At 43.3% G+C, this 17,016-nt stretch overlaps 1 long non-coding RNA gene across 1 annotated transcript; it reads right to left on the reverse strand.

The window, feature by feature from the left end:
• Positions 1-565: 565 nt before the first annotated feature.
• On the reverse strand, positions 566-16,708 carry LOC125333997. The gene is made up of 3 exons (XR_007207044.1): positions 15,822-16,708; positions 14,422-14,479; positions 566-3,866 (listed from the first exon to the last, which is right to left on the reverse strand). It is a non-coding gene; the product is annotated as an uncharacterized LOC125333997 (long non-coding RNA).
• Between the last annotated feature and the right edge of the window lie 308 nt (positions 16,709-17,016).

Here is a 17,016-nt window from a genome sequence, read left to right on the forward strand (position 1 = left end):
CTTACAGGACAGGATTTTACAAGATCTAAGCAGAGCTTTGACTAATTCTAGCTGCTTGGAGGTGTCTGAAAGATTTTCAAATTGCAGTGAGTATATTTGGGATTATTTCTCAGTTCTCAGTGTTCTGACTTTAAACTAGGCATATTGCAAAAACTGAATAAAAGCCACAAACAAATAGACACTCTTCAAAAGTCCTGTCACCCCTATCAAATTGCTGAATATTAATTAATGAAGTGACATTAATGTCATAATGTTAATTAGTGACATTAATGAAACTGCCTTCTGGAGAGACTGGGAAGTTTGACATAAGCCTGTCCAACCTCAAAACAACATCAGGGTTGAAGGTAATTTTCCCCATTTTGAAGGCAGCAGCACAGCCTTCTGCCAGAGACCCGGCTCCACCCCTCAGCCCCAGGGACTGCAATGGTTGCTCTCTGTCCCTGAAGACAGAATGTACATTTTATCCTGAGCACTGAATGACCATTCACTTTGCTGAAATGTTATTTCTTTTTATAACAGCTTAAAAAGAGGATGAAAAAGGAGAAGGAACCCAGTGCTGCCACTTTGGAAAGCTTTTATTGTAATCAACCTTACAACGCTTTTTGTTGTACAATACAAAGGACGTTTAATCTCTCCTGGCTGGCACATTCCCTCCAGGGTTTTGCTGCTGACAATGGGAGCTTTCACTTTGACCGTGGCGAAAATAGTGTCAAACCCACTGCAAGGCACTGCTTTTACTCTGGATACATTTGGGAAATTCTAAAGAATCAATGACTTCATGACACGAGGGAAAAAATAGGGGTTACAGTTGGAAAGAGTTCATATAATTTCCTATAAGTTTTGCTTCCCATGAATACCACCACCTCTAAAATGTGTTTAACTTTGGTGTTGCAAAGATGTGCATGGTTTGTTTGAACTGTTTGATTGATTTAAAGAAAATAAACAAACCAAATTTATGAGATAAGATTTCCATAGCACTTGTTCTTCATAAATTTCCCAAAAATCTCTGAATGTGTAGTCTCAAGGTGCTCCACGTAGAAAGGGAGGAGGCAACAGAGGTCTTGGGGTGGAATCACTGAGCCAGCTCTGTCAGCTTTTCCTTCTTTTTTTCGTGTTGGTTTAAAGGAAAGTGAAACTGTTTGCACATAACAAGATTTTGCCTGGGTATTTTCTAAAGCTCAGGCCAAATTCAACCTCTGAGTTTTGGAAAAGGTTGTTAGAAAGTTGCAATTCAAGAAATTCCTCTGTGCTTCCAAATTTGTGCCAGGCTTTTAGACTGCTGGATGGAAACCCCCCAAAAGATTTTGTTTTGTTCACAGAGAGACAGACAAGTGATTTCCATCTGGGTGACTTCTTTGCAGTTGGGAGAAGCAAACAACAAACAAGAAGCGTAGGTGTGGACTGAGGCCAGCTCAGAGTGAAGCCACAGGGACTGAGCAATGTGCATGTCCTGCCCCAGGAGCCACAGCCACCTTTTCTGTCTAGAGTGGTCCCTTGAAACACCACAAACTCACTCATCTGGTTACATAATTTCTGTACTCACAGCAGCTGTATTTTCCACACTAAAGGACATTTCAGATCAGCATCCAGATTGAATCTCCAAAACCAGCCAAAGCCAAACAATTCTAAGCTTGTATTTTTGCTCTCTGCCAGAGTGGCATAAAAAAGAGTACTGCAGATAGAAGAGCAAACATGTTGAGATGTGTGTGAAGCTCCTGGTGAGGTTAATAGAGAGTGTCCCAACAGGTCCTAAGGAAAGATTGTCACCTTCCCAACACTGTCCTGCAGGTCAGAGAGAGACTGTGCCACTTGTCTGCCTGGTGTGGGACAGTCCTGCATTGAGAACAGCAAAAAAGCAGGGTGAAAGCAGCATTAGACAGCCCAGGGACTGAAAGGTTCTGGCATAAACTGGTCAGGAAACATTTCTGCATGTGTCACACACAGGGTGTCAAAACCAAGCATGCAACTTTCTAGCAGCGTACAAATGAAAAAATAGGTCACAAAATAGGTCAAAAAACTAAAACCCTTATGCTGGCTAGTTTCTCACTCAGTATTTTGATGAATCCTGATTGGGATCCTTATAGAATAACAAGACAGAGTAAGTAGATGTAGGAGCAACTGACTTGGATAAACTCTCATTGCTCTGAGAGGTGCTAGATAGTAAATAATCCATCTTGGAGAAGCTTTGAGAGGCTGGAGAGTTTTCCCATCTGCTAGAGATGTTTCTTAGTCTTGACTTGGATATAAATGCAGAAGGCAGGTCACACTTAAGCTGCTGCTCTGTAACCTTCTAGATGATAGGTAATTACTCATAAATGTGTCCTACAGATACTCCAGGGATCCATCTGCACATGCTTGCCCAAGAGCTGATGGCTCTGGTTGAGTTCAGAAGAGACCAGAGCTGTGTGAGGAGTGGTAGATTTAGAGGATGCTCAGTAATTCAATTTTTCAGGCTCTCAGTGGAAAAATATTAGAGCAATGATAAGGCAGCCCGTAATAAAATTACATTTATTTTTGGAAACCAAATTGTACAGCTGTGGAAAAGCAGGTAGCTTGCCAAGTGGGGGCAGCCAGCCCACCCTCGAACTCCAAGACTTATGGCCCCCATGGAGCTGAGACATGCTTGGCCATCCTATAAAAATTCCACCACCCCTTAATGACATATCCCTGGGCTTTGGAACCTTTTTGAGTGGAAAGTGCGTTTTTCTGGCCATCCATCCTCAGTCTGCTTTGCTACAGCAGCATGGTTTGCCCATCCCCTGGCACTGGTGACCAGCCTGGTTGCTGCTGAAACTCTCCTGGTCCCTGGTGAGGGCTGCAGCGCCCCCCCCAGATGGGCTGGGCTGGCACAACCTGCGGGGACCGGGGTGGGGTGAGATGCAGGAGGTGGGAGCACAGAGCACACAATCATTTATTTTGACTGGAGACAACCAGAGAAATAAATGAGCCCCCAAATCACCCAGGATAAGTTAGGGCACTATACTGCTTTCCCTGAATTAAGTAGGGAGGCTTGCAATTAATTCAGCACAAAGAGACTTCTGCACTGACCATCATTTCTCTGCTGCTGGAGAGACCTGCTTGGCAGCTTTCTGGAAAAGGAAAACTCTGTAGCTGAGACAAAGCACATAGGTGGGCAGGCAGTTGTGATAAAACCACAGGGAATGAGGAAAATGAGAACCGTCTCATGCAGAACTTAGAAATGGAATAAACAGGTTATTTTTACAAGACAGAAATGAATGTATAACTCCAGGAATGAGGAAAAATACAGCAAGTAACAGCATTTGCAGTTCAGCATATTCCATTGCTATTAAAAATAAAGGGGGAAAAAAAGGCAATGAAAGCAGAAGCATTTTGAGAAACAGACAGTACTGTGGTATCTGTAGTTATGTGTTCTGCCTTCTGCATTCCCCACAGTAATGAGAGATGTGACCCTGTAATCTGCTGCAGAATTGCTGGTCATTTTCTTCTGCCATTAAGATGCAGAATGGGAGCTGCTCTTGCTCTCACGTGGACTCTCAGACAATTTTTCTTTCTTTGTGGTTTCAGCCAATCCACACTAAAAGTCTATTGGACTGGCATTTTCTTTGCTCCTCAGGATGGAAAATTGAATTGATTCCTCTGAGAAGGAAGGGAGCAGGTATTCATTATCATAAGGCGAATTTGTAAAGTTCTGGTTGGTTCAGTTCTTCCCCTTCATTTTTCAGCTCACTCCAAGTCATTGTATCTCTTGCATCTTATCCCATTGGATGGAATAACACATCATTCAACATTATTAACCGTGGCCAAGATGATTCTTAATATTGAAAATTAGCAGCAAAAAGTGAATGATCACCTGAGAAAGCATTTCTCCACTTGAGCTTTATGACCTGCAACAGAAAGTTTTGCAATGAACAACAGCTCTTTGTCACTTGGAAGTTCTAATACTGTTGCTGTTGTGCTTTTCCACCACAGTGAAATCAGTGGTATTAACCTCAAAGCACCTAAAGAGCTCAGGTCAGGGGACCAGACCTTCTGCACTAGTAAAGTAGAGTAACTACACCCATTTTAACACCCCCAGTGTGTTGATCTGATTCCATAGCCAGGCTGTAGGAATAACTTCCCTGCAATGTGTAAGTAGCTACTGCTGGATAGTGGGTGCCCAGAGTGCTGGAGATGGTACTTGGTGCTGGCATTGAGATATAAATTAGAAACTTAGAGAACCATTTGGCTTTTCCCATCCCCTTGTCAAGAACCATTTCTTCTGTTTTTCAGCACATGGAAGAAGCTCAGATAAGCACACACCACTCTAAGACCCAAGCCTCTCAGCACAGAGCAGTTCTCTAAGGTCAGAAGCAGAGCAGCAAGCACTGGGCTAGCTGGGTCTGCTTTGAGCCATCAGTGCTGAGCCTCTGGAATTTTTCTCTCCTGATAAGCAGAAGCTGTCTGGTTGTACCCTATCCCAGTCATGCTCAAGTGTTGGCAATTGAAAATTACCATCCCAAAAATAAGACAAGATGTCGTTAAGTCCCACGTGCACTTTCTTTTCCGACTCCTACCATCAGTTATTCTACTTATTGGTAATGGCTTCAGTGGATTCTTCCTCTCAGTGGATTTCTCTGCTGCTTTGCATTTAAATTCACCTTGCCTTCCCAAATGCACAGACAAACTGTAAGCAACAAATGAGCCAGGCAAAAACAAACATGCTGTTGTTGTCTTGGCTTTCTCTGCAGTCCTGAGCAAAGGATGTTTCTATATCCCTTTGAGAAAGCCATCCGATGATGAATAACTATTTGAAAACAAATGGGTAGGATTGTATCAGCCACCTACTTCCCAGCCTTAGAAAGAGTAGGAAAATCCTCCTATCCATAAATATTTTTTAGGATGATAGTTCTGAAAATAAAGTAGGCTGGAACATTTGCTATCAGGCCAGGCTGCAGCATTCAGCTTATATCAATTACTGTCTATTTGACATGCTTCATGCTTTCTTCATTAACAGGATGAAAGGTTTTATGGGATAATAACCCAGTTCCAGTAAGCAAATGTATTTGTGGGACCAAAGGCCAAGTCCTTTGTCCTTGCTGAAGGAGCCTTGAGACTGCAGTGATTGGCAACAGTCTAGGATGGATAAATCACAACAGCAAAACTTCTGTCCCACAGAACACTGACCCACCCGTGAATCACTGAGGACAAAGGATCCTCACTGCAGGAAAGCTGAGAGAGCAGAGATCATCTTGGTGATGATGCTAGTACAGGAAGGAAATAGAACAGCCACTGGCTTCAGTTGGATATTGAAGATGCTGTAACTGGAGTTACTGCCATGTTAAATGGTCCCTCACGGTTTCCTCATCTCAATCAAGGTTTGATTGAAAACTTGTGACCTGAAATGGTGGTCATTACCTTACCAGAACTTACTGGTTTTCTCACTCTTCAGACAGTAGGCAGATGGTAATTGCTTCCTAAAACATTTCTCAGCTGAACAGCAGTGGCAAACACTCTTCTCACCTCAGAAAATCCCAGAGCACATTACAAACTACCTGGACAAAGAGGACAGATGTGTTTTCCTTGGATCTGGCAGGAGCCATGCAATAGCCACTTTCATCAGGGAAGAGGTGTGCTTGGCTAATGGAAAATAATCATACCTGGCTTGCCACCCCATATGTCCCACACTGTTAATTTTATTGTACCGCACTCAAATTATCAGTAGGGATCCTCTTCTCCTTCTTCATTAAGTAATTACGTGGAAAATCTTCCATCCCAACACAACCAGAGCAGACTGTGAGTAAGAATGGAGGAGGGTGTGCAGTGAGGGGTTGCTAACAAGAAGCAAAAACTATTTCTTGTTCTCCAAGTTCTCCATTCCTCCACTGGGGCCAGCTGAGTTAGCACCCAGTGTGTGTTCCCTCTTGCAGCCTGACCTTGCTGGGTGCAAAGAGCACAATTTTTCCCCTGGCTGTGGTTTCTGGCTGTGTGGGCCAGGACTGCTGAAAGGCTCTATTTCAGTTCACACAATCCATGCACCATAAAAAGAACAAAAACATCCACACTGATCAAATATCATCACACAGTGGCATCAACATATCTCATTGTGCAGTCCTAATCTATGTCCTGTACAGAATTGTGGTATTCAAAACCCCACCATGCTGGCTTTACTGGCAGGTGTTTGATATAGAACCCGAGAGGAATCACAGCAAGGACTTGAGGGGTCTGTACTCATGGCAGATGAAATCAAAGTAGTAGTACAGAAATTATTTGTTTTAATCTCAGACCATGGACTGAATTTAGAGCTCTAAATCAGTGTTTGCCTGATAGAACAATGGGTTTTTACAGGAGAGCATTTACTACAAAAACAAAGCTTTTTATCCAAATCAGTGAGTGCCAGAGTTTGAATTATGGCTGTAAGAGAAAGTCTTTTGTTTCTGTCACCTCTTTAGTCAATGCTAATTCGACCAAGATGTGAATGAGTTAGTATTGCTCCCAAAAATTCTGTGACGCGCAAAGAGCCACCTTCTCCCCAGCACACGGAGCCTTTGGAACTCCTTTCAGACATCCTCAGAGAGTCTAGATGAAAAATCTGCCTTCAGATGATGGAAGACAGGTTAGTAACTTACAGGATATTTATTTCAAGAAGCAAAGTCATGGCTACAACCAAACAACTGAAGAAAGGAGAGATGTGCAGTGGAGACACACTGAAAATTTCTATTAATTGGCTCCAAGGTGACACAGAAGGGCAACATCCATGCCCAGCACAGCAAAAGAACAGCATATCAGGAGATAGGAACAGCCTGTGGAGCTCACCAGCAGAAGATTTGGGAGATACAAGGGGTGTATCACTCTGTACAGGGGTGGTGTGAATTGCAGAGCCACCTCAGGTGGGGTGAATATTAGCTCACTGCAGCACTTGTTCCATAAGGAAGTATTTACTAAAACACATATTTTTTCAATTTTCCGGTCTGCCATTATTTTGTGCAGACCCCATGGTCTCACTGGAAGCTTCTACTTGAGAAGTCTTCTTTACCATCTCTCAGAATTGGGATATGCTAAACTGACATAGCAGAAAAAATAGCAATCATTTGGGAGCAATTTATTTCCTGCAGTTATAGACTCACAAACACTCATTTCCATACCACCTACAGATGTGCATGCATCTCTTTGTTCTGATAGTGAGAAAAAACCTATTTGTATTCTTTCAGTACAAGCAATCCTTGGCTTGAATTTTTAGTTGGTCAAATAATGCTGAAGAAGGAAATATTGGAATTTCTGCCTGTGCCATGAGACTATTCAGGCAGGCAAACTCTATTACTACCATGGTCTTATCAAAGGAAAGCTAAATCTCCTCATTAAATGTTGGGTGGTGTTATTTTCAAGAAGAGAGGCTCTCTACTGCAGGCAAAATGCTGGAGAATGTGAAAGCAGGTGGTGGCAGCCTGCAGAGGAAGGCTGTGTGTGGAGCCGTCCCAGGGGGAAGGGGGCAGCCACCACTCCAGCGTGGCACTGCTCAACATCCAGACATGGGGACAGCCACACTGTCCATCTGCTGGGTCCCAGCTCCCACCAGGATTGCCTCTGGATTGCTGTATTTAGCCACCAACCCCAACATCTGGCACATGTACACCATCTGGCATCCCTCTGTCTTACCTTTAAAGAAACCTATCAAGCAAAAAGCCACACATGTACTTTTGCCTCCTGCCTGTGACTGACCTCTGTGTGAACATCAAAAATGTAGTCAGGAAGGCTTCATTTGATAAGGACACATGCCAAAGCTCACCTTTCCAGAAAGATGTCCAAAATCTGAACCAGTAAGTTAAAACTAAAGAAATTAGGAGCACATTCCAATGCAAGTGGCATTGAACCCGATTTTGTGTATGCATTTTTAATTATTCTTGGCATCCTTGGGCAAAATACTTTAGCCTGAATGCAGCAGAATATCCAATCACCTAAGTAACACATGTAAGTCCTACAAGATTTGAGGTGCAATGCTAAAACAGAGCCGCCACAGCACTCTCCACTAGACTTTTACTGGTCTGTCATCTGCTAAAATGGATATAAAATTAGCCCTGCTTTCCTACAGTCTTACCTGTTTGGGGAGAAGGGGAAAAACAAAAAAGAGGGAGAGAGGACGAGGTACAAAAGCCTGTGACATAATGATAATTCTGCTTATTTAAAAAAGAAAAACATCTTAGAATATTATCTTGTGAGGGATGCAGTTTGAAAGCAGTCTAAGAGGTTTTCAGCGATTATGGTTAATGTATGTAGAAATAATCTAAATGGTTAGTAAAATGTTGACTGGAAGATAAACATATTTATGCTATATGAAACTGGATATTAAAATTGCTTTTTTGACACTTCAAGTGCAGGAAGCTGTCTAGTCCCTTTACTGGCACTCTTAAGAAAGTTAATGAGACTTTTTCCTGCTGTATTTTAAATGGAAGGCGTGGTGTAAACAAAACTGCAGATTGGTTTCTTTGTTCTGCTGGGGCATCCAGATGTCCTTCAATCCACTGGACAGACTTTTGTTCACATATTTTGCATAAAGTTGTCCAAGAACCTTTAAATCATGCCAGGATCCAAAACTCTGTGTATTCAGTGGACAAAGAGCACATTCCCCTGACACCTGCTCCCCCTGCTCTAAGCCAGCTGGGGGACATTAATCCAATTATCAGCCATAGGTGAGTGTATGATTTAGGAGTCTAGGAAATTATACTGAAAGATTTTTTTAAAAAAAATTTGTTGGCAATACCCTAGGCTAGATTTTTATGCCAATCCAGGTCGAATGAACTTAACTCTAACTCCCTTCACTGGAGGCACTAATCTCTGCCTCAGGACCTGGCCAGGCTGGAAGGGACAAACCTGCTGCACCTGGGTGCAGACATTGGAGCACCAGGCCTGCCTTTATCTTTTGATACTCTGCTAAGCCAGGGAAACCTGGAATCAGTCAAAGCTCACTCAAAGTGAGTTCAAAGTGAGCTTTTGGTTTATTCTGAACTATTTTAAATACCACCCACCCAAAACCAGCTGAAGTCCCCATTGTACCTACACAGGCTCAATGGCCAGAATATTTAGCTACATGTATAACAGAAGACACAACCTTCACTATGCCTTTAATTCTGAAAATAAGCTACTAGGAAAACATTTGAGTCTTTGCAAAGTAAGCTGTATGGTTTTCCTTTTGTTGTTGTGCTCCTGTTTGGTTGCTTTTTTCTGAGAGCAGACTGGATTGACTACAAAAAAGGAAGACAAGCTAAAAGTACAAAATCTATAAAAAACTAGTGTTCCAAGGAGCAAGCACATGCACCTAAGAAATCTTTGTTGATTGTTGCTAATATCTATGATAATTAAGCTAAAAATACCCACAAAGCAATAGAATTTGCAGAGATGAGTCTATTGTCTTAAGCAAATAATGAAGCCAGAAACAGTTAAATTGATCCCATGACTCTCATTTCAATAATAAAGCAGCAACAACTGTTAATCTATAGCACTCAGTTTAAATTACAAACCCAGCGCTGAATGGGCAATTTCATTAGAGAGAACACAGCTGAGAGAGAAATGCTGGCAGGGAAAAAGAGTCATCCCCATTGAAATCCAACCTTCCTGAGAATTTCTTGTTGCTCTGCGCCCAGACTCATCATCAGGGAAGAGTTCTCACAAATAGCAGGTGCATCTCTGGGAAGCTTTTGGTGTCCAAGCAATTCCCTTTTATTTCACCCCCAAGGCTACCAGGATCCAACGGGCTGAGCCAGCTGCCCAAGGCTCCATGGGCAGTCTGGGCACTGCTCCAGGGTGGACACAGGGATCAACAGGAAGGGCAGTGAGAAGGAGGGGAGAGTTTTCCCCCACATCTGCCTGGAACCACCCAACAGCACTGTCAGAGAGGCTCCAGGACACAAGACATACATGTGTCCCCAAGGATGGGAGCAGCTCAGTGAGCAGATGGGAAACTGGCTTTTTCCTCTTTTTATTCTTGTCCCTGAAACCAACACACGGTCTGCAAGCCAATCAAACTCACCCACGGATACTAGCACTGCCTAGAAGAGACAGTTCTCTTTTTAAATTAGATCCTTTCAAACACTTACACAGATCCTTGGATATTGCAGGGGCTGTGGAACTGAAACCAATGAACATCCACAGTAGGTGAGGGGAGGAAAGGCTTCCACCATCTCTCCTGGCAGCTGTACAAAGCTTATGGGAGGAAGAACTTTCTGTTCTCACTGAAGGAAGCAGGCAGGACTATAAATATCCACATGGAACATATTTACTGAAGGATGGAGTGCCATACTAACAACCATTTTTTCATGGTAGGACCAAATTTCACAGGTATTAGCAACTTCCTGAAGTAAAGTCAGAGAATCAGAGGATAACTGAGGTGAGAAGGGACCTACGAATGCTTCCAGTTCAGCCTCCTGTTTAAAGCTGGGACAACTTCTATGCTAAGGGAGGCTGTTGAGGGCCTTGCCAGCTCTCTCCTGATGAATCTCAAGGATGGAGAGCCCACAGCCTCTCCAAGGAATATGGTTCCTGTGCTGCATAACTCTCATTCTGATGATTTTTTTCCTTATACAAACAGAAGGAATTTCCCTTGCTGCAATGCATGACCACTGCCTTGTGATTTTGCAGCACACTGTGGCAGAGTCTGAATCCATCATCTATACAGTCCCTTTCCATTAATGGTAGACAGTGATTAGATGCCCCCTTATCTTCTCCAGGATAAGTAAACCCAGCCCTCATAGCCTCTCCTGATATATCACATGCTGCACTCTCCTGAACATCCCATTGACTTTCTGCTGGATTTGCTCCCCCTTGGTGACCTCTCTGCATGGGCCCTGGGATACACCAAACCCGCAATTTTCCAGCTGTGAGATGCAGCCTCACAAGTCCTGAGTGAAGTCTGACCTGTGGCCACACTGCACCTGAACAGCCCAACACACAGGCAGGTGTCCCCACCTTAAATACACCTGCAGTGCCTCAGGTCCCTTGGGTCCTTTCTGCAGAGCTCCCTGAGCTGTCATTCCCCAACCCATGGGGCTGGTGTGCCCCCAGGGCAGGACTGGCTGTGTTTCACCTCAGTGAGCATCATGAGGTTCTCGTTACCGTGCTCCTCAAGCTTTCCAAGGTTTTTGCCTATCATTGAAAATGGATCTAGAAGGTTTGGTAACACGTTCTGCATGCCTGCATGAAAAAGAGGAATGACTGTCTCCTAAGATTTCTGTGCATTTAGCCAGTCTCCCTGGTGCCATGGTGGTTTACACCAACATCACATTCTTTACATTAGTAAAGGATAAGGAAACCCCAAATTCCAACCGACATCAGCAAGAGTTTTTAGTGACTGCAGTGACCTTGAGAATACTCCCATGCAGCAGCAGGATCAGGATGTCAGCATTACTGCTGGAATGGGGTTGTTTTAACAGGACTTTGCTGAAAGGGAAGGAAGATTTAGTTGTTGCTCAAGCAGAGGTGGGGGGGGGTGGTGTTGAAATCTATAACCAGTATCCCTGTTTAAAATTCTGTTAGCAAAATTTATGACACCCATTTTTCCCCTAGTAAGAATATTTCTTTCAGCTATTCATTTTGGTTTTCATGAGACCTTCTGCAGAGGCAATGAGCTATATCACTCTGTTCTGCTCATATAGCATCCTGAGATCTAGATGCTTCAAAACCTGTGTGCATTGTAATGACCGTATAGAATATCCCCACGAAATTTGACATCTGCATCCTTGATAATTCATTTGTATTCAAGTGGAAATATTCATTGCAGCTTTTGCAAATGCTGATGTAAGCCATGGAGTGGATGTTCACGAAACTCAACATCCTGTGCCCAGATCCTTCATAGAGTTCATCCTATACATGGGATCTCCTTTATCACAGGAGCTGTGTAAAAGATTGCCTCTCCCTAATGAAATTTCTGTTTTTCCCCTCTCTTGCTGCAATTACAAATGAACTGTACAAGTACACCATGGCTGTGCTGCTTTAATTTTGTTATAACACCCAGGGAATAATTCTGTATCTTCTAACAACAAGCAAATATATGCATTCAAAAGTTAAATATTTACTTGCCAAAGAGACATTCCAAGTTGTTGTGGGTGCTTGTCTTCATTATGTGTGGGAAATTAAATTGACTTTGTACCATAATTCTGCTGGTCTAATAAAGGATTATGCACAACAAGGGGACCCCATTCGGTTGGAAAGAAGCACACCCCCTTCTCATGAAACTCTATTTCATATTGCAACAAGCTCAGGTCTTATCAAACATAACAAGTTAGGACTTTACTGTTCTGAGACACACTGTCTGCTCAGGAGGTACAAGACTAACCTAGTTTAGATTTGAAGAAAATCTTGGGTGGTACCAAATGTCCAGTGTTAGGTGCAATGTGTGCAGCCAGAATAATTCTCATTCCCTTCCCATCTGCTAACAGAGAATTGATGAAATGGGAATGCTCCAAATAAAAAATAATTTTCTTAAAAAGACCCAGAATCAACATATCAAAACCTAAAGGTAGACAGGCTGCCCAAATGTCTGCAGCTGGTTTGTCCTTTCCAGCCTGGTGAGGACAGATCAGAAAGCATCAAAGATCCTGCTTTGGGTCTTGTTTTAACAGGTCATAATTGTGAACAACCTGTTGACACAAGCTGAAAACAACATTGGGACTGTTTTTGTAAAAGAGATGCATTAGTTAAACACATTTCCTTAGCATTTACTGGACCCAAAATCTAAATGCCTCCTAATTTCTCTTTCTTGTACATATCAGCTGTAAGTAAAACCCTCTGCCCTGTAGCTGGGGCACACAGTTTACACTCTACACAGCACGTTCTGTTATCCTCTATGTTTGTTTGCTGGCACTGGGGAATCTGATTTTTCCCCACCTTTTTTGGAAACATCATAATGCTGGCGGTTTTGAATTTTGACCCTTGCCTTCAGGCTATTAAACACTTGTTCCAGTCCTTTTAGATTAGATATCCCAACTTCTAACTGCCTTTAGGAGGTTAAAACACTTAGAGAAGACCTTTAGCTTTTTACTTCAACTAATCTATTGCTAAACCAGCAGCAGTCTCTCTCTCTCTGCAGATATGCTAACCTAACATGAAAGGGTTTAACAGTTTCTAGGACACAGAATACACTTGAGCACAGAATTTTGAACCGCTTTTCACCATGGATTTCAAATACAATTTGAGGCTTGCAAGACATTACCCGAATGAGACACGACAGTTCTGCTTTTCCAACAAAAATAGCAATAACCACAAACACAGCATGACCTGGTGACCACACTCAAGTCCCAGCAAACCCTTGCATGGCCAGATAAATCAGGTGTATGCAAGTGCCAGAGCTGCCTGCTTTCAGCCCACGCCCGGGGTTCTGCATGGGCACACCTTGACTCAAGGACATGGGCACAGCTCCCTGGGGGCACAGGCCACCACCCACGGACCAGGACAGAGCTCTGTGTCCCTCCACTTCCCTGCACAGCTCTGCAGCCTCTCCAAACCTGTTCCACTGCAGCCTTACACCTTCCAGCAGTGATGTTATGCCAAGCTGGAGAGCAGAGCTAGGCCCAGCAAGTGCCCCATGCTGTCTGCAGCCACCCAGCTGTCACTGGTGTGACTGGGCAGCAGCACAGCCAGGGCCAGGTTACTGCCTAGGGCATCTTGTCAGCATGTGAAAAACTTCCTAAGCCATCCTTAACTATGTCTAGGATAGAGGTTAATGCCAAACTTTTACACAAGAAGTGTGTTTCTAGGCATGTTCACAATCCTGAAACACAGGGAACCTCACCTTGATAATCCATGGCCCGTTAACAAGTTAAGGACTGCACAGTGGCTCCGTGCTGGACACACAGGGAGCTTTTCCAGGAGCAGGGAACAGCCACACTGTCAGATTTTGTTCCTTGGGAAGACACCTGGGAATACTTTTCCAGCACTAGATCAACTGCCTCAATCTTCCGGGGTTGTCTCCTGTTCTCCTTACCGCTCCCTGCCCAGCTCTGGATTCAGTATTTTTAATGCTTAAAAGAGAGCACATGCAAAGGTTCTTCGATCTCAACTGTTAAACACATAACTAGAAGCTAGGCCCTCTTCAAATGCACTCCAGAAGTGATTTGCTGGAAAAACAGGCAAATTTTGAAAGTGAGACTTGAGACAAATAGCTGAAAAGCAGTTATTTCACCAAAGAACTGCCTGTGCTCAGACAACTCATAAAAACAAACATGACAGAGTTTGTGCTCATGTCACTTTGGCCCTGAATAGATACAAACCTGCAAACACAGGGCAGTGTGGAGCAATCATTCTCCCTCTTCCAGAATGAATAGGAAAAACCTGTGTTATGCTGATGTGCTGAATACTGAGCAGTAGATACTCTCAAATACTCTTCCTGGCCAGAACCAGGCAGCAGGGAGTTTAAATCTGCTTCCTGGTCCTGCAGAGGAGATCTGTCATGAAGGAATGGAGCTGCTCACTCACTTTCTCATATGTCATCTCCAGCAGCACTCTGACTGTCCAGAACATTTCTATTATCCACCTGTCAGTGATAAAATGGAGAAAAGGAATATTATGGTGTGTTCTGTAGATTACATCTTACTGAAAGGGTGAGGAAAGTTTTCAATAGTGTGTTGAACAGCATGGTACATTTTCTACATCAGGATAATTATTTTTTATCTCAAGGGTTTCATTTAGGAAAAAAAGCTATCACTGGAACTGAAAGTCTTAATTTATAGAATATTTGTAATTAGACACATGATTATGTTCAATACATAGTATCTTTTGATTTTCTAGCAACCAAATGCTGCTACAACCAACACACTGGTGATGACCACTCTATCTTTACAACAGCAGTGTCACCCTCATCTTAAAGGCGCTACAACCACACTTAAATTCCTTTTCAGTAGGTGGAAACATGTTTATAAAGCCTCATTACCTCCGTGTGCTGTCTTGAGATGGCAGACTGCACTCCAGGGTGGGCTGTGCTCCAAAGGGACGTATCAACAGCCCCCTTGGACAACAGCACCGACTGGGCTGCTCCACACAGCCCTACACATGCATGTGTGAATTATCTGAGGTCTGTACAGCTCCTGCTTTGGTCTGGAAAGATGTTCAAAGTAATTAGAATTATCATTAGCAGGCAGCTGCTTGCAATGCACTGTAGTGAGCTAAAGCCTGGGCTGCCACCCAGCAAAGGTGACAGCCTCCTCTCAGACAGCCCTACCCCAGAAATACCTTCCCATTTCAGGATCTGGCCCTTGGGAACCCATAATAACCATGGATATTCCCGATCTGCAGAGGGATTTAAACAGCTTGCTCGGGAGCAGACTCTACTGAAATATTGCATCTCAATGCTGACATCCCCTGGGGGAAGAATAAGTAGGAGTTAGGATTTAACCTTTTGGGATGACAGTATGTGGCATATGTTTGAGATAATCAGTGGAATTGCTGAGTGAAAAGCTGTGTTATCTTAAAATAAATATGGTTCACCCAGAAAGGTATTCAAACTCAGCTTCATGCAGTATGAACAATTGTTCACATCCTGTAGCATGCGGCCCTGAGCAGTTAGTACAACAAAAAGGGATTAAGTGCCTCTAATTATTATTATTGTTATCCAAACATTTTGCTATCAGAGAACCTGTAATAAATAACCACAACATCTCATGGATACAGCTGTCAAATTTACTGTCATTAGCTGAGCTGTTCTGATTAAGGGCCAGAGTTTTTCCAGTAAATACACAGATCCCTCTCTAAGGACTAAAGAATAAATGAGAACTGAAAATCCAAGGGAGAAAAAGAAAGGGCTATCATGTGAGCTTTGTTCTTTGCTCAGAATGTCATGTTTCTGTAAATACAAAAGACAGTGGTAACACAGCCCTTACCCCACTGGCAGGGACTCCTCTCTTGTTCATCCACCACAGGCTGAGTGCCCAGAAAGCATCTGAGTGCTGCAGGGTTCGTGGCACATCCCTACACTAGCACAGGAGAGAGACAGTGTGTCCTGTCCTGGAGACCTTCAGCAACGTGAGCAATCCTCCTGTTCTTTTCCAGGCTGCTTTAAAACACCTGTAAAATAAGCTGAGTTACTTAAATCTACCCTGATGTTTAAACTTACAGCTGAGCTTTCCAAAATAGATTTTACGAGTCTTCAGAGACAGACACTTAACACAGCTGGTTTATGGTTACTCAGCTTCCCCCATTTTTATTTTGGTTCATCAGCAATTTCTGGTCAGGTTTCCAGCCCAAGTCTGTAAAGGTTTAATCTTTGGCAGTGAACAGGACTAGAAGCAATCAAGGAAGACCCACCTTCTTAGATAAGGTTTTGTAAATTCTAGACATTCAAGACACAAGTAGGTGAAATAGATCAGTTTTCACCTGATAGTTTTTGGTTTTCAAGTTTTGTAGACAATAAATGCTTTTCCAGCTTCCAATCCTTCCTCGAAGATGTCAGCATTGTCTTACCCTCTGTTTGTTCCTGAGAAATGTGATGAAACAGAAGGAGTATTCCCATTCTCTTCTGACATCTGCTGCGACATAACCACCCTTCTCTGCCTCAGAGCCTGCCTTGAGCCACCTTCACTTGGACCAGTCATAATTACTCTCCTCTATCAATTTTAAATATTCCACTGCCATAATCCTGTGCTTTTCTCACTGTTGCCCTCACTCCTGTTCAAAGTCTCTCTTCTTCCTGGTGATCCAGCACCTCTTTCCCATCCATTACCTCCATGGATCTTCTGCACCGGCCAGTGAAGCCTCATGGCAAGTTGTTTCGATTTCATCAGGACATCGTGCAGTGTTTTGGAAACTTGCATAACAACTAGAACAAAAAGCAGTCCTGTCATCCATATCTGGAGCTCTACAAAATTTCCTCAGGTCTGGGAATGTACAAACTTCAGTGGGAGCTTTCTCTGTGCCTGGGTCACTGACAAAGTCCACCTGGAGCCTCCAGCATCTAGTGAGACCTGGCTATATGGCATCTTCTCCTCACCTCAGGCAGGAGGGATTCCACTGCCCATCTATCACTGTGAATCTTACAGGAACCAAGCCTTTAATCCACCATCTCTCTATCAAACTGGT

This window comes from Corvus hawaiiensis, chromosome 16 (assembly GCF_020740725.1).
Source record: "Corvus hawaiiensis isolate bCorHaw1 chromosome 16, bCorHaw1.pri.cur, whole genome shotgun sequence".
NCBI lineage: Eukaryota > Metazoa > Chordata > Aves > Passeriformes > Corvidae > Corvus > Corvus hawaiiensis.